Here is a 23917-nt window from a genome sequence, read left to right as displayed (position 1 = left end):
ACCAATCAGAAACCACCAGTGGAAATGCCACACATTTGATGCAGGGACCAAATGGAAAATTACTGTTTGAAAGAATAGATGTAAATAGACTGGCTATATAAATCTAGTTTTGTGGTCCTGGCAATAATCTGTGCTGTTAATGACTAGTTCTTAGCTCAAAACTAGCCAAAAGATCACCTGCGCAATTTTGCAGGGTCAGGTCATTTGAAACATTACCATAAACTCCAGCACAGCTTTGGCTGTGCACCAGAAGCTTAGCCTAAAGGAGGATGCAAAAAAATTGGCTAGTAGCTCAAATATGAAGGATTGTACCCAGTCATAAATAAGTGGTTGCATCTGGTAGAAAATATTAGGGCTAATTTTGCAGTCCAGACTAAATGTAGGCTTGAATGCCTGGGCGCTAGCACAGAGCTAATCCACTATTCAATAAGCTGATTTCCTGCAATTTTGTGGGGTTAGCTGATTTGCATCATTAATCATGGCTATGCAGCTTGGGCCTTGTACAGGAAACTAGCCTAATGAGTGGACTGCAGAGTTGCACCATAGTTGAAATTAAAGGTATATATAGTAGGGCAAACATTCTTACAGCCTTTAGAATAGCTCAACATACATTCCATCCCTTTGACAGACTTTTCCAAAGCTGAATGAGGAGAGGGGGGAAAGAAGTGCCATACAAAAAGTGAAAGGACACCCAATGTGAAGGTGCAGAATGGAATCTTTGGGCAAGCAACAGTGTGGTGCAGCACCTGATCCCCTGTCCCGTGCCTGATGAAGTGGAGATGTTCTTGCATGAGGAGGTGGTAAGGAGTGTTATCCTGTTTGGCACTCCTGGGCACCCTCCCCAGAGGACAGCAGTGCATCATGCCTGGCAGAAAGTGATGGCCAGTGCTGTGAACATCACCTGCATTCTTGGGTGTACATGCAACAGAATTGAACACTTTAAGGAACCTGGCAAGATGACATTGCCCAATAATGCCATGTAGATGGCTTATGACACAAAATGGCACAAAATCCCACACATATTGGATAATTAACTTATAATGTAAAATACAATAGCACAACCTATCTGCCTGTGTTGGGGAGGTGTGGGGAATGCAGAGAAGCAATCAGAATCCTTTCCAGTCTGTATTGGTCAGTATCTACCATATGATGCACTTACCCACCATGGGTACCCCAAATTTGCTTTCTTTATTACTTTTTCTGTTCAAGATATGTAAAAGCACATGATCCTGGAGAATTGGTTTCTGTGGATGAAAAGACTGGTGTAGTCACAACACTGAAACAACTGGATCGAGAAGCACCTTACATAAATGGAAGTGTTTATGATATAATTATTCATGCAGTTGATGATGGCCAAGTACTTTTTTGCAATGACTTTGACAACTCAAATGTAATTTTTAAATAGTTTAATAGTGATTTGTGGCAGTTGCTTCAAATACATTTGTTGAAACGTGAAATTCTTGAATCAAAGAGAGTATGTCAACACGCTCATCATTCTTATAAATTCCACAATACACGTTTTAAAGTACTGCCATTACTGGTTAGGATAGTTGCCTATAAACATACTGCACATAGGCACTCTTTATTGTTTTCCTATTTTATCTCATTTTGATTCCAGAAGTTTCTGGAAAATCTATTTATCCTACAGGGGGAAAAACTCACTGTAACAGAACAGTTACCCCATCATCAGTAATATTAATTCATTCAACCATAACATTTCCATAATGCTTTATGCACTGTTACCCCAAAGAAGGCATTCCACAATACAGTAATGGGTCAGAACTTCTCCAATTAGTGTACCTGAGTCTGAATGTCAGGATTGACTGTCAGCCCTCATGTCATGCATTATTCCATTAGTAGTATTAAGCTCTACCTGTTTTATTTTAATGTATTAAGAAATACTACAAAAGAACTAAAAGAGCAATATTGCATATAAAAGTGAAAATACAGACTCATCTGCTCACTCATTGAGTCAGGCAACATCTGTGGAGAAAGAAACAAAATTAACGTTTCAGTTCGAAGACATTTCGTCAGAACTATAAGATGTTAAAGAGTTAAACTTTAACTTTTTAATATCTTCCAGTTCCGAGGAAAGGTCTTCGACCTGAAACGTTAACTCTGTTTCTTTCTCGACAGATGCTGCCTGACTTGCTGAGCTTCTCCAGCATTTTCTGTTTTTATTTCAGATTTCCAGCATCCGCAGTATTTTGCTTTTGATTTTGCTCACTCATTGAACTGATTCATATGGAATGCAGTCAGTAACAATAACATTTCCAATCACTAACAAGGAAATGAGTGTTGATAGCAATATATTTTTTGTACACTTCTCTTCACATTAGGTGTCCCTCCTTTGACTGGAACTGCTAGTCTGCATTTACACATAACAGATATCAATGACAATACACCATATTTGGTCAACCAATATCAACATATGGTAATGTACAATCTGTAAATATTATGATGTGGAGATGCCGGTGATGGACTGGGGTTGACAATTGTAAACAATTTTACAACACCAAGTTATAGTCCAGCAATTTTATTTTAAATTCACAAGCTTTCGGAGGCTTCCTCCTTCGTCAGGTGAACGATGTGAAAATGAAATCCTCGAGATGAAATCGCATTTATAATTCACAGAACAATGCTTGGTGAGTACAGACAGTTTTTTCAACTGCCCGTTGCCAAGGCAATCAGTGTGCAGACAGACAGGTGTTACCTGCCAGGTCTCACAGAATATACAAATCACCAAAAAAAAACAACAAACAAAAAAAAAACAGAGATAGAGAGGTAGAAACATAGAAAAGACAGCAACTGATCCGTTATATTAAAAACAGATAACATTTGTTCGCTGGTGGGGTAACGTGTAGCATGACATGAACCCAAGATCCCGGTTGAGGCCGTCCTCATGGGTGCGGAACTTGGCTATCAATTTCTGCTCGACGATTTTGCGTTGTCGTGTGTCTCGAAGGCCGCCTTGGAGTACGCTTACCCGAAGGTCAGTGGATGAATGTCCATGACTGCTGAAGTGTTCCCCGACTGGGAGGGAACCCTCCTGTTTGGCGATTGTTGCGCGGTGTCCGTTCATCCGTTGTCGCGGCGTCTGCATGGTCTCGCCAATGTACCATGCTCTGGGGCATCCTTTCCTGCAACGTATGAGGTAGACAACGTTGGCCGAGTCACAGGAGTATGAACCATGCACCTGGTGGGTGGTGTCCTCTCGTGTGATGGTGGTATCTGTGTCGATGATCTGGCATGTCTTGCAGAGGTTACCGTGGTAGGGTTGTGTGGTGTCGTCACCACACCACACAACCCTGCCACGACACAGATACCACCATCACACAAGAGGACACCACCCACCAGGTGCATGGTTCATACTCCTGTGACTCGGCCAACGTTGTCTACCTCATACGTTGCAGGAAAGGATGCCCCAGAGCATGGTACATTGGCGAGACCATGCAGACGCTGCGACAACGGATGAACGGACACCGCGCAACAATCGCCAAACAGGAGGGTTCCCTCCCAGTCGGGGAACACTTCAGCAGTCATGGACATTCATCCACCGACCTTCGGGTAAGCGTACTCCAAGGCGGCCTTCGAGACACACGACAACGCAAAATCGTCGAGCAGAAATTGATAGCCAAGTTCCGCACCCATGAGGACGGCCTCAACCGGGATCTTGGGTTCATGTCACGCTACACGTTACCCCACCAGCGAACAAATGTTATCTGTTTTTAATATAACGGGTGAGTTGCTGTCTTTTCTATGTTTCTACCTCTCTATCTCTGTTTTTTTTTTGTTTGTTGTTTTTTTTTTGGTGATTTGTATATTCTGTGAGACCTGGCAGGTAACACCTGTCTGTCTGCACACTGATTGCCTTGGCAACGGGCAGTTGAAAAAACTGTCTGTACTCACCAAGCATTGTTCTGTGAATTATAAATGCGATTTCATCTCGAGGATTTCATTTTCACATCGTTCACCTGACGAAGGAGGAAGCCTCCGAAAGCTTGTGAATTTAAAATAAAATTGCTGGACTATAACTTGGTGTTGTAAAATTGTTTACAATTGTAAATATTATAGCAGCAGATGATGATGAAGATCCATTCCGTGGTCCATTCACATTTAAACTGAATACCAAAGCATTTGGAAAAGAGATGTGGAAATTAGGAACAACATATGGTGAGCTTTCTTCAAGGTTGCTAGATGAGGTTTGGCAGTGAAGCAGAATTGAAATGTTTCACACTGAATCCCATCATCATTCCTCAGTTTAATTATTGCAGAGTGATTTCTGTATTGAAACATCTGTGCTCCATGCTCAGAAGACACTCATTTGATATAAAAGTATATTTCTAGTGATAATTGATAACACTTACCAGTTATAATGTATGAATCTCAGTTTCATTCATTCAATGTGTTCAGTCAGGTACTTCTTCACAGTTTATGAGTCTGAAGAATCCTCCACCAGGATCTTATACTGTGCCTTTCGAGATCCGAGATTGTCAAGGAATTAGTAAAGAGGGTGTACTGAATCTGCATGTCTGTCATTGTCCAGATGAGGTTGAATGTGAAAGTTTGGAAGCCAGTAGATCTGTTGGTGCTGGCACAGCTATTGGTGTTCTCTTTGCTTCATTATTATTACTGTTTCGTAAGTATACAATATCCTGCATCTCACAATTGCATTCAGTTCAAAATGTGAATTCCAAACAGTTTTAAACCTCACTTGTCTTCTTTGGTAGTCCAGTTATTTAAGAAACAAGCCTGTAAAACAATTGTATAGATTATTAATATTCATCTTATGATTATAACAATTTATCTTGTGAAGAAATAGGATTGTGAATTAAAATCTAATTGAATAGCAAAGGAATCTAAGTAGAATTATACTACTTAGCCTGTGAGTATTCGGACTAATGGTTTAAAATTAAGGAGACCATTGCTGTTTATTACCACTACTGTTGACCTATTAGAGACTCTAATTCTTCAGTTTATTAATTAACAAGTTAGATTTTATAGCATGAATTTAAACATGGGGGATGAATTTCCTGCAGATACCCCGTTTACCTTTCACATGCCTTGAAGAATTAATGTCTTCATAAACTAACAGTTCTTCATATACCAACAATAACAGATGGGCAGAGTGGGCAGATAGGTGACAGATTCATTTCAATTTCACGGAGTGCAGCAGAACACAGAGTGAACACTTCAGAGTTTGGTAAGTGTGGGAGTTCGGTGAAGTGGGGAAAGGAGGTGCTGCTTTGCCTTGCTTTTCCTAACTTTTTCAGCAGAGCGGCGGCGGACCTGAGCGGCAGAAGACTGAGAGTGGGGATAGAAGCAGCAGCAGACCTGCAACAAGAGACAACTACTGTGCGACGTTGCAGGTGAGGCAGGAGAGTCCGAGAGGTGAGGACAGTATAAAAGGAGAGACCAAGAGCGGGAGGAGAGTCTGAGAGGTGAACGCAGGGTAAATCTAAGGCAAGTCATGACAGCAGAGCTCGCACCCGTGATATGCTCCTCCTGCACTATGTGGGAAGTCATGGACACTACCAGTGTCCCTGGTGACCATGTGTGCAGGAAGTGTGTCCAGCTGCAGCTGCTGGCAAACTGCATTTCGGAGCTGGAGCTGCGGGTGGATTCACTGTGGAGCATCCGCGATGCTGAGACTATCGTGGATAGCACGTTCAGTGAGGTGGTCACACCGCAGGTAAAGATTACGCAGGCAGAAAGGAAATGCCAGGCAGAGTAAAAAGACCAGGCAGGGAGAGCAGGAGTCCCCTGGGGCCATCTCCCTCTCAAACAGATATTCTGCTTTAGATACTGTTGGGGGAGATGGCTTATCAGGGGAAAGCAGCAAGAGCCAAATTCGTGGCACCATAGGTGGCTCTGCTGCACAGGAGAGGAGGAAGAAGAGTGGCAGGGCTATAGTGATGGGGGATTCAATTGTAAGGGGAACAGATAGGCGTATCTGCGCCGTAAACGTGACTCCGTGATGGTATGTTGCCTCCCTGTGCTAGGGTCAAGGATGTCACGGAACGGCTGCAGGGCATTCTGGAGGGGGAGGGTGAACAGCCAGTAGTCGTGGTCCATATCGGTACCAACGACATAGGTTAAAAAAGGGATGAGGTCCTGCAAGGTGAATTCAAGAAGTTACGAGATAAATTAAAAAGCAGGACCACAAAGGTAGTGATCTCAGGATTACTATCAATGCCACGTGCTAGTGAGTATAGGAACAGGAGAATAGACAGGATTAAAGCATGGCTGCAGGGATGGTGTGTGGAGAGGGATTTAGATTCCTGGGACATTGAGACCGGTTTTGGGAAAGGTGGGACTTGTACAAGCGAGACGGGTTACACCCGAGCAGGACTGGGACCAATGTCCTCGTGGGGGTGTTTGCTAGTGCTGTTGGGGAAGGTTTAAACTAGAGTGGCAGGGGGATGGGAACCTTAGCGGGGAGTCAGAAGGGAGTAAAGCTGAGAGCAGCAAGAGAGGGGAAGACCCAGGGGAAATTTACAATACAAATAGTACAAACAGTTGTTCAAGAACAAATGAAAGGGAAAAGCGTAGAGCAGCAGAAAGAAAGTGTACTTTAGATACTATAGATAAAGTGAAAACTAGAAGTCGTAAGGCGATTATCCCAGCATCAAAGCTGAAGGTCAGGCTAGGGTGTATGGCCCAACTAAGAGTTCTATATACAAATGCACGGAGTATAAGGAATAAATTAAATGAACTACAGGTTCAAACTTAAATTGGAGGGTATGACATGATAGCTATTACTGAGACATGGCTGCAGGATGGTCAGGATTGGGAACTAAATATACCGGGTTATAAGGTCTACAGGAGAGATAGGGAAAATGGAAGAGGGGGAGGAGTAGCCTTAGTGATTAGAGATGAAATCAATTCAATGATAAAGGAGGATATAACGAGAGGTAAGCAGCCAACAGAGACCTTATGGGTTGAAATGAGAAATAGGAAAGGATCTAAGACTATAGTTGGAGTTGTGTATAGGACTCGGCAGCAGCTCTGAAGTGCTAGATTGTATAAATGCAGAGATTAGACAAGCGTGTAAGAAAGGCATAGTGGTCTTCATGGGGGACTTTAACCTTCACATAGATTGGGGAAAGCAGACTAGCAACTGTCAGAAAGGTCGTGAATTTCTTGAGTGTGTCCGGGATAGTTTTCTACAGCAGTATGTCCTAGAAGCAACAAGGGGGCAAGCCATACTGGATTTAGGAATGAGTAATGAACCAGATTTAGTTAACAGCTTAACTGTGCGTGAACATCTATCCAATAGTGATCATAACATGATCGAGTTCAATGTAGTGTTTGAAAGGGAAAAAAGTGAGTCAGCTGCGAAGATTCTAGATTTGGGTAAGGCCGACTTCAATGGGATGACTTCATCTGACGAAGGAGATAATCTCCGAAAGCTTGTGATTTTAAAATAAATTTGTTGGACTATAACCTGGTGTTGTAAGATTCCTTACATTTGTCCACCCCAGTCCATCACCGGCATCTCCACATCAATGGGATGAGACAGAGACTGTCCACAGTAAACTGGGCAAATCTGTTAATGGGTAAAACGACTGATGATCAGTGGGAAATGATTAAAGAAACATTTAACGAGATACAGAACCGGTTTATACCCCTGAGGGGCAAGAACTCTACTTGCCAAAAAAAACAGCCATGGACAACTAAAGAGATAAGGGACAGTATAAGACGTAAGGAAAGGGCATACAAAAAGGCAAAAAATGGCACAGATCCTGGCGAATGGGAAAGATACAAAGATCAACAAAGGGTCACAAAACAGATAGTAAGAGCTACAAAATGAGAGTATGAAAAGAAACTTGCAAGGGGTATCAAAAACAATACAAATAACTTTTATAGTTATATTAGGAAAAAGAGGGTGGTCAGGAGCAGTGTTGGCCCCTTAAAAACTGAAAGTGGGGATATTGTCATTGACAATGGGGAAATGGCGGATATGTTGAATAATTACTTTGCGTCAGTATTTACAGTCGAAAAAGAGGATAGCATGCCGGAAATCCCAAGAAAACTAATATTGAATCGGGGACAGGGACTTGATAAAATTAACATAAGTAAAACAACAGTAATGAAGAAAATAATAGCACTAAAGTGTGACAAATCCCCAGGGCTAGATGGTTTCCATCCCAGGGTTTTAAAGGATGTAGGTGAGCACATTGCAGATGCCCTAACTATAATCTTTCAAAGTTCTCTAGATTCAGGAACTGTCCCTCTAGATTGGAAAATTGCACATGTCACTTCGCTTTTTAAGAAAGGAGAGAGAGGGAAACCGGGGAATTATAGACCAGTTAGCCTAACATCTGTTGTGGGGAAATTGCTGGAGTCTATAATTAAGGATAGGGTGACTGAACACCTCGAGAATTTTCAGTTAATCAGGGAGAGCTAGCATGGATTTGTGAAAGGTAGGTCGTGCCTGACAAACCTGATTGAATTTTTTGAAGAGGTGACTAAAGTAGTGGACAGGGGAATGTCAATGGATGTTATTTATATGGACTTCCAGAAGGCATTTGATAAGGTCCCACATAAGAGACTGTTAACTAAGTTAGAAGCCCATGGAATCGAGGGAAAAGTACGGACTTGGTTAGGAAATTGGCTGAGCGAAAGGTGACAGAGAGTAGGGATAATGGGTAAGTATTCACATTGGCAGGATGTGACCAGTGGAATCCCGCAGGATCTATCTTGGGGCCTCAATTATTCACAATATTTATTAACGACTTAGAAGAAGGCATAGAAAGTCTCATATCTAAGTTTGCCGATGACACAAAGATTGGTGGCATTGTAAGCAGTGTAGATGAAAACATAAAATTACAAAGGTATATTGATGGATAAGGTGAATGGGCAAAATTATGGCAAATGGAATTCAGTGTAGGAAAATATGAGGTCATCCACTTTGGATCAAAAAAGGATAGAACAGGGTACTTTCTAAATGGTAAAAAGTTAAAAACAGTGGATGTCCAAAGGGACTTAGGGGTTCAGGTACATAGATCATTGAAGTGTCATGAACAGGTGCAGAAAATAATCAAGAAGGCTAATGGAATGCTGGCCTTTATATCTAGAGGACTGGAGTACAAGGGGGCAGAAGTTATACTGCAGCTATACATAACCCTGGTTAGACCGCACCTGGAGTACTGTGAGCAGTTCTGGGCACCGCACCTTCGGAAGGACATATTGGCCTTGGAGGGAGTGCAGCGTAGGTTTACTAGAATGATACCCGGACTTCAAGGGTTAAGTTACGAGGAGAGATTACACAAATTGGGGTTGTATTCTCTGGAGTTTCGAAGGTTAAGGGGTGATCTGATCGAAGTTTATAAGATATTAAGGGGAACGGATAGGGTGGATAGAGAGAAACTATTTCCGCTGGTTGGGGATTCTAGGAGTAGGGGACACAGTCTAAAAATTAGAGCCAGACCTTTCAGGAGTGAGATTAGAAAACATTTCTACACACAAAGGGTGGTCGAAGTTTGGAACTCTCTTCCGCAAACGGCAATTGATACTAGCTCAATTGCTAAATTTAAATGTGAGATAGATAGCTTTTTGGCAACCAAAGGTATTAAGGGATATGGGCCAAAGGCAGGTATATGGAGTTAGATCACAGATCAGCCATGATCTTATCAAATGGCAGAGCAGGCACGAGGGGCTGAATGGCCTACTTCTGTTCCTATGTTCCTGTGTTCCTAAAATATAAAGTCGTAAGTTTTGGGGAAAAGAAAAGCGAAAGGAAATATACTCCAAATGGTAAGACTCTAAGCAGAGTGGCAGAACAAAGTGATTTCGGAATACAGAAATAAAGAAATTTAATGGTGGGAGTACAGGTAGAGAAGGTGATTCAAAAAGAGCAAGTCAGGTTCTGGGTTTTATATATATATATATATATATATGAGCATTGAATATAAATCCAAGGAACTGATCTTAAATTTGTACAAAAGTATTGGTAGTGCCACGGTTTGAATATTATGTGCCATTTTGATACCCCATTATAATAAATACATTAGAGCCATGAATGGAATAAAGCAAAGATTCACTAGAATAATACCAGGAGTGACAGGTAAAGTTATGAAGAAAGGCTCAAAAAATTGTATGTTTTTCACTGAAATAGAGATGATTAAGGCGGATCGAATAGAGGTCTTCATCAATTTTCAGAAGGTTTTTAAAGGGCTTGAAAATGGCATTAGAGGAGATAGCTTAAATTTGAAAGATTAGCACATATACAGGTGTGATGGGCTAAATGGCCTCCCTCTGCACTGTAATTTCTATGATTCTATGCCTTCTACTAAAACCAACTTTTTCTGCTCACCTTGTTAAAATATTTACAATAAAACCATAGTTCTTGGGTCACTTGTTATTATAACTCAGTGTATTGTCCTTTTCGTTCCTTACATTTTCTTTGTGTTTATTTCTATTTTGTCACTTAAGATGCGGACTAATTTAGTCCCTTATGATGAACCTAATGGGACATTAATAAAGTACAATGAAGAAGGAGATGGCGCAGCAAGTGCAGTAAGTAATTAAAAATTAATTACTTACAATCCAAGCACAAGTAATTATCACTATTTTAATCTGAGTTGCAATGGTAAAATATGTTACTAGTTTGGAGTTTATGAGATACAGTCCTCACTGCATTTTGCGGATGTGTTGGTGTTAACGCGATTACCCCATTATAAATGTTGGATGGTGTATCGTCTTTTCGAGACACCGAGAGAACAGGAACAGAGAGGGAAACAAACAGCTGACTGGATTCCAATTCCGTCCCTGTGGTTATTGTTAACAAAATTTAATGTGGAAAGGTATCAACAGATGGTTTGTCCGGGATTTAAACCAAATGAAGAATCAAGAGCTCGAAAAACGTGGGAAAGACAGGATTTCTTATATCTCTGCAGCAGTTATTGGTAACTGAGCTATGGGTAGGATTCTAGTTCTGAAACGGTGATAGTTAACAATGAGAGAGATTGAGGGTTCAAAACAGATGCGGAGGATCCATGGAGGGATATAAATACAAATATGATAACGAGGTGGAAAGAACATATAGAACTGCTCGAAATAGCCAGCATGCTTAACGTGTTATAAGCGTTTCCTTTTTAATTGACTCCTATGGTACTGGCAAATGGTTAGCGCTATTTGCCCGATCTAGGTGGCTGTCCATGATAAGCGTGGATGTTGTAAGAGGTGGGGACTGCAATAAACTCTGAGAATACAGGCTAGCAAGTTTTATTAGGGTGTGAGAAGTCATTTATTTAGAACATTTAAGGATAACATTTTCTGTCTTTATTCCAAATAATTATTGATCCTTAAGTAAAGAAAATTTTCCTGATATCTTTTTTAAATTTACTTTTCTCTAATCTCCATTTTTCCTTTGATCCTATTTTCCTCCTACATTTTGAAATTTTATTCTGGGTTCTCCTTATCTATATATTTAATACACCTTGGAGTAAAAATTTTACTTCAAGGCTCCCAGTATATGCAAGGAGCACATATTGTTATATTGCGCAACCCTGGTGCATGATTTTTCGTTCGTTAAAATTAATGGCTGGAAAATCATACACTGGCGGTGTTGCCAACAGAGGAGAAGTGGAATTTTAACCCTCATATACTTTAATGAAATCCTCCTTTAACCATGTTCTCTCCAAACTGTAGTGCTTAAACTTCTCTAATCTTTCCCGAAAGCTCATTCCCTTCGCACTTGGGATCACTCTCGTTGTTCTCTGTGCTCTTCTATTCATGTATGTTGCTTTTGAAGGGTGTTGACCAAAATTGTCTGGCCAGTGGATTGTAAAGCCTTAGCATAACACCTGCAAACTTGTACTCCACTGTTCTAGACATATATTCTAATATTCTATTAACTTTTTTAATTGCTGTGCACATTATCTGGAGATTGAAAGTGGTCTACAATTACTCTTAAGCCCCCTTCTTCATGGGCCTTGTTATCTTCTCCCCTTGGACACCTAGAGGAGCAGACAAACATATTTTAGAATGTTGTCAGTAAGACACCCCTTGGAAAAGAGCTTACATGGAAAGATATTACAGTGTGTTATGTTGCAGTGAGCATTGTATATCTCTATGTGAGGGAGTGAAAGAGTGACTGAGTAAGAAGATGGAGGATGAAAAACAAAAATTGAGTTTTGAGGTCATTGTCCTACCTCACCTTCCCCCATTGCCTTTATGTCCAGAATCTGCAGGGTCTTCTCATCATAAAGATTCAAGGGTTGTAGGTTTGGAAACCTTCCTGCAGTCTGCATGCAATGCTATCTGGTATGTGTGAACTTCTCCTGTAAGCTAATAAAAATGAGGAACTTTGTCAGAAGGTGTGTGCCATCCCAGCAGCCAGGTTTTATGAGCCTGAGAACATGCAGCATACAGATAGCTTATATTGGCAGCATGCTTGGGGCTTGATATTTGGTACTTATTGTTTGCCACAGGAAAAATGCATTGTCAAAGCAGCAATACACAGTGCCCTGGCAAAAGATGGGCATGCCATGCAATTGAAAGTACATAAACAGTCATCTCTGTTACTGCTCTCAACTTAAACTGTGATAATGTTAAAATAAGTTAATGTAAAAAATTAAGCAAAATGTGAGCAGAATTTACCTTGGCAAACCTCAAGAGAACCAACAAATTTCTCTCTCATTCAGTTCTATACACCTAAGACAACATTGGCTCTGACCAAGTCGCTGCGGTGATGCTCTCATTGGAGGGTAGCAATCAGCTCAGCTTCTTTGCAGTACCTCCTCGAGTAGCATCTCTAAAGCATGACATTAAATGGTACTGTTCTGAATACACTTGCTGCAATAATTTCTCCCCATCTTCAGGGACAGGAGCACTTTAAGACCATTCAGCAGCTCTTTAAGAACTGCTAGCATTAGATAACCCACTTCTTGTCCTGGTGTGACCCCAGCAGTTCATGCACTTTGTGCATTTAAGCATGAGGCTGGCTCCCTGCACTACAGTCGCATGCAGAGCCTGAAGAACAGCAGTCCTCACTGAGTCGGGGCCACATTATTGGCCTTTGCATACTCAGTTGGCACAATTTTTATATGCCTGGCCAGTACAGATTTGCAAAAGAAATTTGCCAACCATACTGAATTCGGGAATGCACTTATGCTTGAATCCATGGTTAATGTCAGCTGAGTACATTTGATGATTTCAACCTGACCTTAAACATTAAGTCCCCATGATGGTGTGACTTAAATGAGAGATTCAGCAGCAAGCAGCACAGAGGTTGTTTGTCTTTTCTGTCAACTGAATGATATGTTTTGACTCAGGTTCAGTTCAGCCTCAACAATTGAATCTAATTTATCCATTCATCAGGCTTACAGATGGGTGCAGTTAAATATGGTACAAGTACATGTGATGGCAATGCTTTTTCCAGGATGTTCGACAACTTTGTGTGTATTGACCATGCAGGCCTTTAGTTAACCATTCAATGCTCAAACTTTACAAATTACTGTATTTAATCTTTTCAACTTTCTTGAGTACCTGTGTATTGTGTATAGTGTCAGTATTGAAATTCATAAAATATACATTGGCATTTTAAAAAAATCACTATAACATCAGGATTATTCTAGGTGTGTAAATCTTTTTACATCAGTTTATTTACTGGCGATTTTACTGCTAAGTTAGTGACAGGATGATTGATTGTTGACCACTTTTAAATTGACATAAAGTTGGCAAGTTAACCAATGGATATAGAAAGTTTGGGCTATAATGTAGACATGTCATATATTAAAACCTATGAAGAAAAACACATCCATACAAACAATACTGACCCAAAATCAAAGAAAGCATTTAAAGTTTTAAAGTAATGGATAATGCAAAATTGAGCAGATCGAAAGGTTTTCTTTTCTTTCTTTACAGGCTGGTTTCATTGGCAAATTTATATGGTTTTTATCAGATTAAAGTGATCACCTGCTGGACTGTGACATTGAAACATCAGTCATTTTTCGAATGAGAAATGAGAATGTGCTCAAAGAGGGAGTAAGTAACTGTTTTCTCAATTGCGCTGTTTGAATCCTTACTGAATATTACAGAATCATAGAAAGGTTACAGCACGTAAGGAGGCCATTCGGCCCATTGAGTCCGTGCTGGCTCTATGCAAGAACAATCCAGCTAGTCCCACTCCTCTGCCCTTTTCCTGCAGCCCTGCAATTTTTTTTCTTTCAAGTACTTATCCAGTTCCCTTTTGAAGGCCATGATTGAATATGCCTCCCCAACCCCCTCGGGCAGTGCATTCCAGATCCCAACCACTCGCTGTGTAAAAAAGTTTTTCCTCATGTCACCTTTGGTTCTTTTGCCAATCATCTTAAATCTATGCCCTCTGGTGCTTGATCCTTCCACCAATGGGAACATTTTCTCTCTATCTACTCTCTAGACCTTTCATGATTTTGAATACTTCTATCAAATCTCCTCGCAATCATCTCTGTTCCAAGGAGAACAACCTCAGCTACTCCAGTCTATTAGTCAGGTAACTAAAGTCCCTCATCCCTGGAATCATTCTAGTAAATCTCTTCTGAAAAGTAAATCTCTTCTGCACCCTTTCTAAGGCCTTCACATCTTTCCTGAAGTGCGGTGCCCAGAACTGGACACAATACTCCAGTAGTGGCCGAACCAGTGTTTTATAAAGGTTCATCATGACTTTTTTAAAAAATTCGTTCATGGGATGTGGGCATCGTTGGCGAGGCCGGCATTTATTGTCCATCCCTAATTGCCATTGAGAAGGTGGTGGTGAGCCGCCTTCTTGAACCGCTGCAGTCCGTGTGGTGAAGGTTCTCCCATACTTTTTTACTCTATGCCTCTATTTATAAAGCCCAGGATCCCGTATGCTATTTTAACCACTTTCTCAACCTGCCCTGCCACCTTCAACGATTTGTGCACATATATCCCCAGATCTCTCTGTTCCTGTACCTCTTTTAGAGTTGTGCCCTTTAATTTATATTGCCTTTCCTCATTTTTCCGACCAAAATGTATCACTTCACATTTCTCTGCGTTAAATTTCATCTGCCACGTGTCCGCCCATGCCACCAGCCTGTCTATATCCTGTTGAAGTCTATCACTATCCTCTTCACTGTTTACTACCCTTCCAAGTTTTGTAGGGTACTCTGTTGGTTGTGTCCCATGTTTGTCTTCTGAGGAGGTCCATGTGATTTTTCGCTGTGGCCCGTCGGAACTGTCGATTGACGAATCAAGCGTCATATCCCGTTCTTACGAGGGCGTCCTTCAGCGTCTGTAGGTGTCCATCGCGTTCCTCCTCGTCTGAGCAGATCCTGTGTATTCGCAGGGCCTGTCCATAGGGGATGGCCTCTTTGACGTGGTTAGGGTGGAAGCTGGAAAAGTGGAGCATCGTGAGGTTGTCCGTGGGCTTGCGGTCGAGTGAGGTGCTGAGGTGCCCGTCTTTGATGGAGATTCGTGTGTCCAAGAATGAAACCGATTCTGAGGAGTAGTCCATGGTGAGTTTGATGGTGGGATGGAACTTGTTGATGTTATCGTGTAGTCTCTTCAGTGATTCTTTGCTGTGGGTCCATAGGAAGAAAATGTCGTCGATGTATCTGGTGTATAGCGTTGGTTGGAGGTCCTGTGCAGTGAAGAAGTCGTGCTTGAACTTGTGCATGAAAATGTTGGCGTATTGGGGTGCGAATCTGGTCCCCATGGCTGTTCTGTGTGTTTGGGTGAAGAACTGGTTGTCGAAGGTGGTGGAAAGTGCAAATTGCATTGATTCCACGTGCAAGGCCTGGAAAGGAAGGCTGATTGCAGGTAAGTGCGCTGGTGGGTCCAAACTTGCGTCCTGCCTACACAGGGTCCGTCGGGTGCGGGGTGGTAGCGCATCGCTACCCCCGCCCGAAACGGACCCTTATCGAATTTTTCCCCCACATATTTTGTTACCCCTTGTCACGTTTCGGGATTTTCCACCATTTTTTCACGGAAAGGATTTAGCTATGATTTATGTTAGTGTTCCTTTTAAATTAAAGTGAGTTTTCAATGTTTAAAACACATCTGTCAACCACAAGCTGGAGCTGCTAGGACAAAGAGAGGGGATTGGTATGTTAATGAGCAGCCATTGAAACTGTTGCCCATGACACGGGGACAGTAGGGGTGTTATTATCTCATCTCAGATGCTACCATCAAACATTCACACCATGGGGTGTTTGAATGCCCCTTGCTGTTGATCTTTATATTAAACTAGTTTCAAAAGGATGATTAAAAGCTCTGCTGGCCAACCCCAGATAGGGGGAGGGATCGGGTATCAACTGCCCCCCTACTTCCTGTGGGACAAGAAACAAGAGAACAAAGACCCATATGTTGGGGGTCAGCTGGTGAGATCTGCTGAAAGCGAAGATAGTAAAGCCCAGGCATGTAACCTTAAGAATAAAGCTTACCAGGCCCAGTGTACACCTTGGTTTGATTCAGTAATGAAACTGACTAAAAGCAATTATATTCCAACTAATGATGATAGGGTAGTGTGATTTATTGGCCCAGAAGAGTTATCTCATTGGTGGCATGGCAACCGGACTGTACCCACAACAAGATAACTTACTGGTGGTGCTTCGCAGACTAAGTTTCTGTCACTGAGCAAACCAACATAATGGTAGTTAGCTTTCTTTCACTTACCTTATCAATTTTATCTTCACCATAGTATGACAGGAAACATCACGATGCAATAATATGAAACTCCTTTATATTTGTTGGCCCAGAATTTGCTGGGAAAATAATGGTGAATTAAATGTGCATGCTGCTATTAGTGTGTAAATCATCCAACAATTTGTGGTGAGCAAGAGATACACCATGAGTTGTGAATCGCCACAAATTGCCGGACGATTAGCGCCGCTCCGCTGTTAGCCTCACAAAAAACAAAACTCACCGTCAATCTCTCCATCAAGAAATTGCTGGATTTACGCTGTTAAAATGAGTTAAACTCAACGCAGAAAGTTAGGGCTGGTACTTAATGACTCAAGGACCCTTTAAATTATTTATGGTCCTACAATGCCGTTCAACCTCAGAGGCCGAGAAAGGGAACAGTTGAAATCGTGGATTCTCACTCCTGCAGGTAGTAAATTGTTCCTAGAGGTTTTTTAAATTTAAAATTTTTAATTTAATTTTTTTTCTTACTTTTCCTTTCTGTCACTTTTTTTTCTCTCTTTCTTAATCCAATCTTTCTTTCCCTTTCTTTATTTCTCTTTCTGCATCTAATTTGACTCTAATTCACCCTATTTCCTTCTCCGTCGTTCCTCTGTTTCTATCCTTAAATCTCATTGGTTAAGGTGATAGACTATTGGTCCCATCATTCACCAAGTTCCCAGATGCCCTGTTATCAGCTCGCACTTCCAGCAATTTGCGGCGCAAAAGCTTTCAAGGTAAAGGGTGACGATAAAAGTCTAACTAACGGGGCACACCGTGATATGCCCCGTTCCAGCAAATTCTGGGCCATTTCTTAACCTACACTGCAGACCTATTAGTTATGGGAATTGGCCACATTCTGGGTAGTTACACCATTTTTCCATGGTTTCCATGGCTCTCTTGCCCATCTTACAGCTGACAAGTGACAGAATCCCTGCGGAAATCCATCCCCTATAATATGGAACGTTGCCAGACATTTCATAGTCAATTAATTAATTTACTTGGCAGAAATACAGAAACAAATCATTACCACATTACAGACTGTGCAATACATTAAAATAATTATATCAAAGAAATAAAAAACACCATGGCATTCACAAGATCAAAGATGCTAACAGATGAGGAAAGCAGATAATTCCCCTTGGCAGTAGTTTTGTATAGATTTATTTTCCTAGATTAACTATGGCACAGCACACAAACATGACAAAAAATGAATGTTTCATCTTTCTTGCAGGCCTGGTGTATTTGTTTAATGTTATTAAAATGTTTAACAGCCTATACCTAATGTTTATTTTCAGAGAGTTTATTTCTAAAAAAATAGGGAAGACTTTCAAGACCATTATGAACCCTGTGTTTATGAGCATGAAGGGAGATCTACCAGTATAATATCTCTTGACACATACTGAAAAAAGTGATGACTTCAACTATCTTAATCCAATGGGACAAAGTTTAAAACCCTCGGTGAAATTTGTCAGCTAAACCATCAAAAAAAATCCAAAACAATTAAATTTGTACTGATGATAAGCATACTTTATCACTGTAAACCACAGAATTAAGAGCCAAGTCCAACATGTTGCACAGTTGATGAACTAAGGCCTATAAATTTGATAGTGCGCGTCCGTTTATCGGGTGCTAAATGGCCTCCTAAGCGTCCATTAGGGCGGGCAGGGATCGTGCACACATTTCCAGCCGGAAGTGCGCCGCACGCCATATTGGCTCGGGCTTTTCCGTTGGTGTCAGGAGTGCATGCCAGAAGTATTTAAAGTAATGAACACCTTATTTAAATTAGCGCAAGACCTTTTTCCAATTTTGGTATGCCCCAGTGCCTGACTCCCACTTGCTGAACTTTCCATAGAGGATAACCTGGGCCTTGAGGCCCCAGCTGCAGACTACAGTATCTCGGCATGGGCCATGCTGTCTGACTCAGCTGGCTGTGTGGCACTAACAAGGGCACTGGTGTAGTGGGTGGTGGGGAAGCAGGCATGCTGACATCCTGAGAGAGGACAGCAGGTGCCTCTCCCATGGAGCCAAGACCACTCTCCAGGGATTGTCTTAGTACTCATACGGCTCTGGTTAAGACAGAGTGACGGAGTGAGGTGATGCTCTGGAAGCCACTGTCAACAGTGGCCCCCAAAGTCACGGTGGCAGCAGTCTGAGCTTCCATAGCAACTGTGAGAGCTGTCAGGAGACACTCCATCTTGGTGGGTTCTACTGCAGTGTTGAAGGATCTGACCACTTGGTCCATGTTGGACAGAATGGTCTCCATGCTTTGCTCATAGTTTCGAGACAAGTTGGAGCTGGACGCCCCCATTGTCTGCAACAATGTGAGCAAGCTCACTGGCAGGTTGCCCAGTGCACCTAGCGTTTCCTGGTGTATGCCCATCAGCCTTCTTCGGTGGGCTGGGCCCTGGAAGTTAGCATCTGAGTCCTCTGCAGCAGAGCTAGTATGTGATCTCATCCTCCAGCAAGCTAGCACCTGTGGTGTCCTATCCCCCTGTCTAGCTCCTGCACACCTGTGCCCTGTGATTCACCAGGTGAAGATCCCTCCTCTAGCCTAGCCTCTAAAGTATGCGTGGTGCCAGTATTTCAGCTGATGGTGCATCTTCAGGAAGGCTGGCCTCCTCTTCCTCCACTGGCAGAGGTATGTCCACAGCTTCAGCACCTGAAATGAAAGAGAAGGGCAAGGGTTAGCTTTTAGTGCGAAGGGAGAACAGAGGAATAGAAGTGGCTGGTAAAAGCATCTGTAGTTTGTCATGCAGAGTGTGTAGGGTGAGATAGAAGTGAGAAGGGAAAAAGAGGATAAAGTGTGAAGAGACCCTACGTGACCTCTCCTCCAGCGTTGCCAGTCCCCATGGCCATGACTCTCCCCTGCCCGTGATGGCCAGCACATTTTCTTCGAGGGGATGGGATGTGCTGGTGGGTTAGGCCTCCTCGGGTAGCAGCTTCCTGATTGGAATTGTATGCGACCTTCTCCTGCGAGAAAGAAGGGTGTGTGTTAGTGAGAGTCTTGTGAGGTGTTCCGAGAATGTGCCTGCCCTGGTGGAATAGCTAGCATGCAACGTGTCAGATGAGAGTTGTGGGGAAGTGAGGGTTGGAATTGTGGTGAGTATGTGAGTGTGAGGAGAAGGAGGTATAGTGAAATGTGGTATAGGGATTGAGAATGAAGGTAAGCAGGGGAGAGGAGTATTGTGAATAGTGAGGCTGGAGATGGTGGAAGTGTGAGCAGAGAGTAAGAGGGCAGTATTCTTACCTTGACAACTCAGGTGAGGTCATGAAGCCTCATGTCCTGGGAGCTACGCTCGTGGCATTTGCTTGCTGTGCCACCTCTTCCTACTGGCAATGGAGTCGATGCCTGGAGGGCTTCCTGCCACTACGGCATGATTTTTAGATTTAGCAGCCATTTCTCCAATTCACAAGTGTTTCCCTGGTGTATGCAGTCAGTGCGCACCTCCCCTTTAAGAGGTACTAGCTGCCTTTAAGTGGTGTCAGAGAGGCCCAATATCCAGCCCCTCAAAAAGGCATACAGCCAATGAATAGCATGGGTACCACTGGCTGCATGCCTGAGTGATGATAATGAGCAGGCAGCGAAAATATTACATGCTGTCTTAGAGGACGCTAACAGGTGCCTGCCCCTGCATACCCGTCTTCGGGTGCGATGGAATTTCTTGGCCTAAGTTTTCATTTCCCCAGATATCCAAGTTGGAATGAAGATCTGAATTTTACAAAATATATATGCATTTCTTAACTATGAATGGTAAACATCAAGAATCATAAAGAGTCATGCTTCCCTTTTTTAAATTAAGTGGAGGGCCAATGCTCATTGTATAGAATACAGCCAAGGTTGAAAAGATTAAGAGAAAAGAATAGGTAAATGAAATAATGGTTATATGATAAATAATGGTTATATGAAAAAACTTAAAGCTTAAGTTTTAAAAGTCTGAATATTGTAGGAGGAAGGGAAGACTGAGGCAGGGTCAGGGTGGGGGGTGGTAAATGGTTTCAGTTATTACAGTTTTTCTTATTACATAAATGCTCTAGGTTTTGCTCTTTTTTAACGTGTGCTTTAAGCAATAGTCATTTCTGAGTTTAGTTTATAGAATATTTCACCTAGATATGTGATGCCATTTAATTTTAGTTTTAGGATCAAACCTTACATGAACTGAATTTACATGATGAAACACCAATGAATTTCTGAATTATCAGTATCTGTTCAGTTCCATTAAATGCTAGAAACTTAGCAAATTGGATTAAATTAACTGGATTCTCACAGAATATTCTGGGATATTCTAGCTGGATATTGTAAGATGTTGTAATATTCTAATATTGATATATTTTTGGGACTTTTTCAATACTGTTACTTTTTTTTGCTTCTTAATAAAATTAAATTGTTTACTTTGCAATTGGTGGAACTTGTTTACTTCACAATTACATATATTAGAAGAAATGGTTAGCATAATGGATGAGCATTCTGGCCTTTCACCATCTAGGAGTGGAGTTCAAATCCATCCCAGCATTACAGTATAAAAGTCTCCTCGCTGCTGGGATTTTGAGCTGCCTCAATCAGGTTGAATCACCTGACGAAGGAGAAAGCCTCCGAAAGCTTGTGATTTTCAAATAAAACTGTTGGACTATAACCTGGTGTTGTAAGATTCCTTAGATTTGTAATGGCCTTGGCATCACAGTACAAAAATGTCCATAGGTCTGGCACAGATTAGCATTCGGAATACTGGTATCAAATAATTTTTCAATTATTGGGTGCAAGTAAAATACATTAAACATTAATTTCAAGAGCAAGGTGTAATGTTGTTTTGCATTAGTCAGCAAAAGTTCATTATCATAGGGGTCAACCTTAACCTGAAGTGATCGGGGAGGTGGGGCGAGTGCAAAACACACTCGCTGGCCTATATTTCAGGTCTGGGATATTTACTACCGAGCCTCATTTAAATTTGACTGGTAGGTTTCCCACCCAATTGTGTTGGGAATTGGAAGCCTGCCCGCTTACTGGCCATAATTTCTGACAGGCCTCCAGAGGCCTATGTAAAGTAGGAATGCACCTCTGAAAGGGAGGTTGCAGTCACCACTTTCAGCAGCAAGACCCTGCAGAAGAACATACCTCAGAGGAGACCAATTCTTCTGAAGAGACAGCGTCAAGCGTTCCATTCTTCCAGCACAGAAATTGACATCCCGTGTGGGTTAGACTGAGTTAGAAAAAAATGCATGTAGTGACACACCCAACACGAGTGAGCAGGGGCAGGTAGTGGTGGCAGGGACAGCCCAGGAGATGGCTCACTGGAGCACGAGATCCTCTATCAGCTCTGCTGAAGAGGACAGAGATGTGGACTTTAGAGGCCCAGCAATGAAAAGAAAATTGCAGTTATACATGGTATTTGAATGCCTGTCAGGGATTTTTATCACCATGGCTGAAAGTATGGACGAGTCTGCTTCCAGCTTGTGTGGTGTCATCTCGCAAGGCATCGCCACTCTGCTGTCTAACTTGGAGGATGTGGTCAGCTGCAGGGACACTTCAGCTAGACACTCGCAACAGGAGTCGATATTAACAGTCTTTGTAGATTCAGTGGAAGCTCAAATGGCCGCCATCCAGACCCTGGGCTTCACCTTGGAGAGACTGATGGACTGAATAGCAATGGGTTTTCAAGGAGTCATCTGCTGCAGTAAGTGCTCCTGCAGATCAGTAGGACTGATGAGCCTCAGCCCCACGAGAGTGGCAGTGATGTAATGGGAGCAGTAATGTTCCTCTCTCTCAGGATGTCAGCACATCTACTCCCTCAACATCCCTCAACCAATACCTGCCATGGTGCCAGAAAGCCAGCTAAGCCAAACTGCACTGGCAGCAGCCAAAGGATAGGGGTGCCATTAGCCATATGTGCAGGGCTTAGTCCTTGTCCCCAAGCAGCCATCCTCTTACATTCCTAGAAGGGTGGAAGAGCGGCGGGATAGATGAGTGTTGCAAGATGAAAGCATTGTGAGAGCTGCCTGCGAAACTGGCACACACTTGCATGATCCTTCTGCGGTGATCACACACCAGCTGGACACTAATTAAGTGATAGCCTTCCTGTTGATGAAAGCTGCTAATTTGTCTTCTGGTGCCTTAATGGTTACATGAGTGCAGACCATAATGCCCTGGACACGGGGAAAGCCAGCACCTGCTGCAAATCCAGAGCTTTCTCATTTTGAGTGTTGGCATCCAGGGGAAAGGATCTGACAAATTGTTTGGTTCTGACAAATAGGGTATGACAACTTGCTTGATTCAGTGGGCCTAGGCAGTGTCCTAGGCCCAACCATCTTCAGCTGCTTCATCAATGACCTTCCCTCCATCATAAGGTCAGAAACGGGGATGTTCGCTGATGATGTCACAGTGTTCAGTTGCATTCGCAACCCCTCAGATAATGAAGCAGTCCGAGCCCACATGCAGCAAGACCTGGACAACATCCAGGCTTGGGCTCATAAGTGGCAAGTAACATTCGCGCCAGACAAGTGCCAGGCAATGACCATCTCCAACAAGAGAGTGTCTAACCACCTCCCCTTGACATTCAACGACATTACCATCGTCGAATCCCCCACCATCAACATCCTGGGGGTCACCATTGACCAGAAACTTAACTGGACCAGCCACATAAATACTGTGACTACACGAGCAGGCCAGAGGCTGGGTATTCTGCGGCGAGTGACTCACCTCCTGACTCCCCAAAGCCTTTCCACCATCTACAAGGCACAAGTCAGGAGTGTGATGGAATACTCTCCACTTGCCTGGATGAGTGCAGCTGCAACAACACTCAAGAAGCTCGACACCATCCAGGACAAAGCAGCCCGCTTGATTGGCACCCCATCCACCACCCTAAACATTCACGCCCTTCACCACTGGCGCACAGTGGCTGCAGTGTGTACCATCCACAGGATGCACTGCAGCAACTCGCTAAGGCTTCTTCTACAGCATCTCCCAATCCTCGACCTCTACCACCCAGAAGGACAAGAGCAGCAGGTACATGGGAACTACACCATCTGCACATTCCCCTCCAAGTCACACACCATCCCGACTTGGAAATATATCACCGTTCCTTCATCGTCGCTGGGTCAAAATCCTGGAACTCCCTTCCTAACAGCACTGTGGGAGAACCTTCACCACACGGACTGCAGCGGTTCAAGAAGGCGGCTCACCACCACCTTCTCAAGGGCAATTAGGAATGGGCAATAAATGCCGGCCTTGCCAGTGACGCCCACATCCCATGAACGAATAAGAAAAAATTCAGCTGTGCACTGCAGGCTGAGAAAT

The 23917-nt window shown here is 42.7% G+C and overlaps 1 pseudogene; it reads left to right on the top strand.

Moving 5' to 3' along the window:
• The window catches only part of LOC137335347 (cadherin-like protein 26), a 43022-nt pseudogene extending 24840 nt beyond the window's left edge, over window positions 1-18182 (top strand).
• The last annotated feature ends 5735 nt before the right edge of the window (window positions 18183-23917 follow it).

This window comes from Heptranchias perlo, chromosome 19, assembly GCF_035084215.1.
Source record: "Heptranchias perlo isolate sHepPer1 chromosome 19, sHepPer1.hap1, whole genome shotgun sequence".
NCBI lineage: Eukaryota > Metazoa > Chordata > Chondrichthyes > Hexanchiformes > Hexanchidae > Heptranchias > Heptranchias perlo.
Note: the sequence above shows the minus strand (reverse complement) of the source record. Positions and strands in the feature narration are given on the sequence as shown.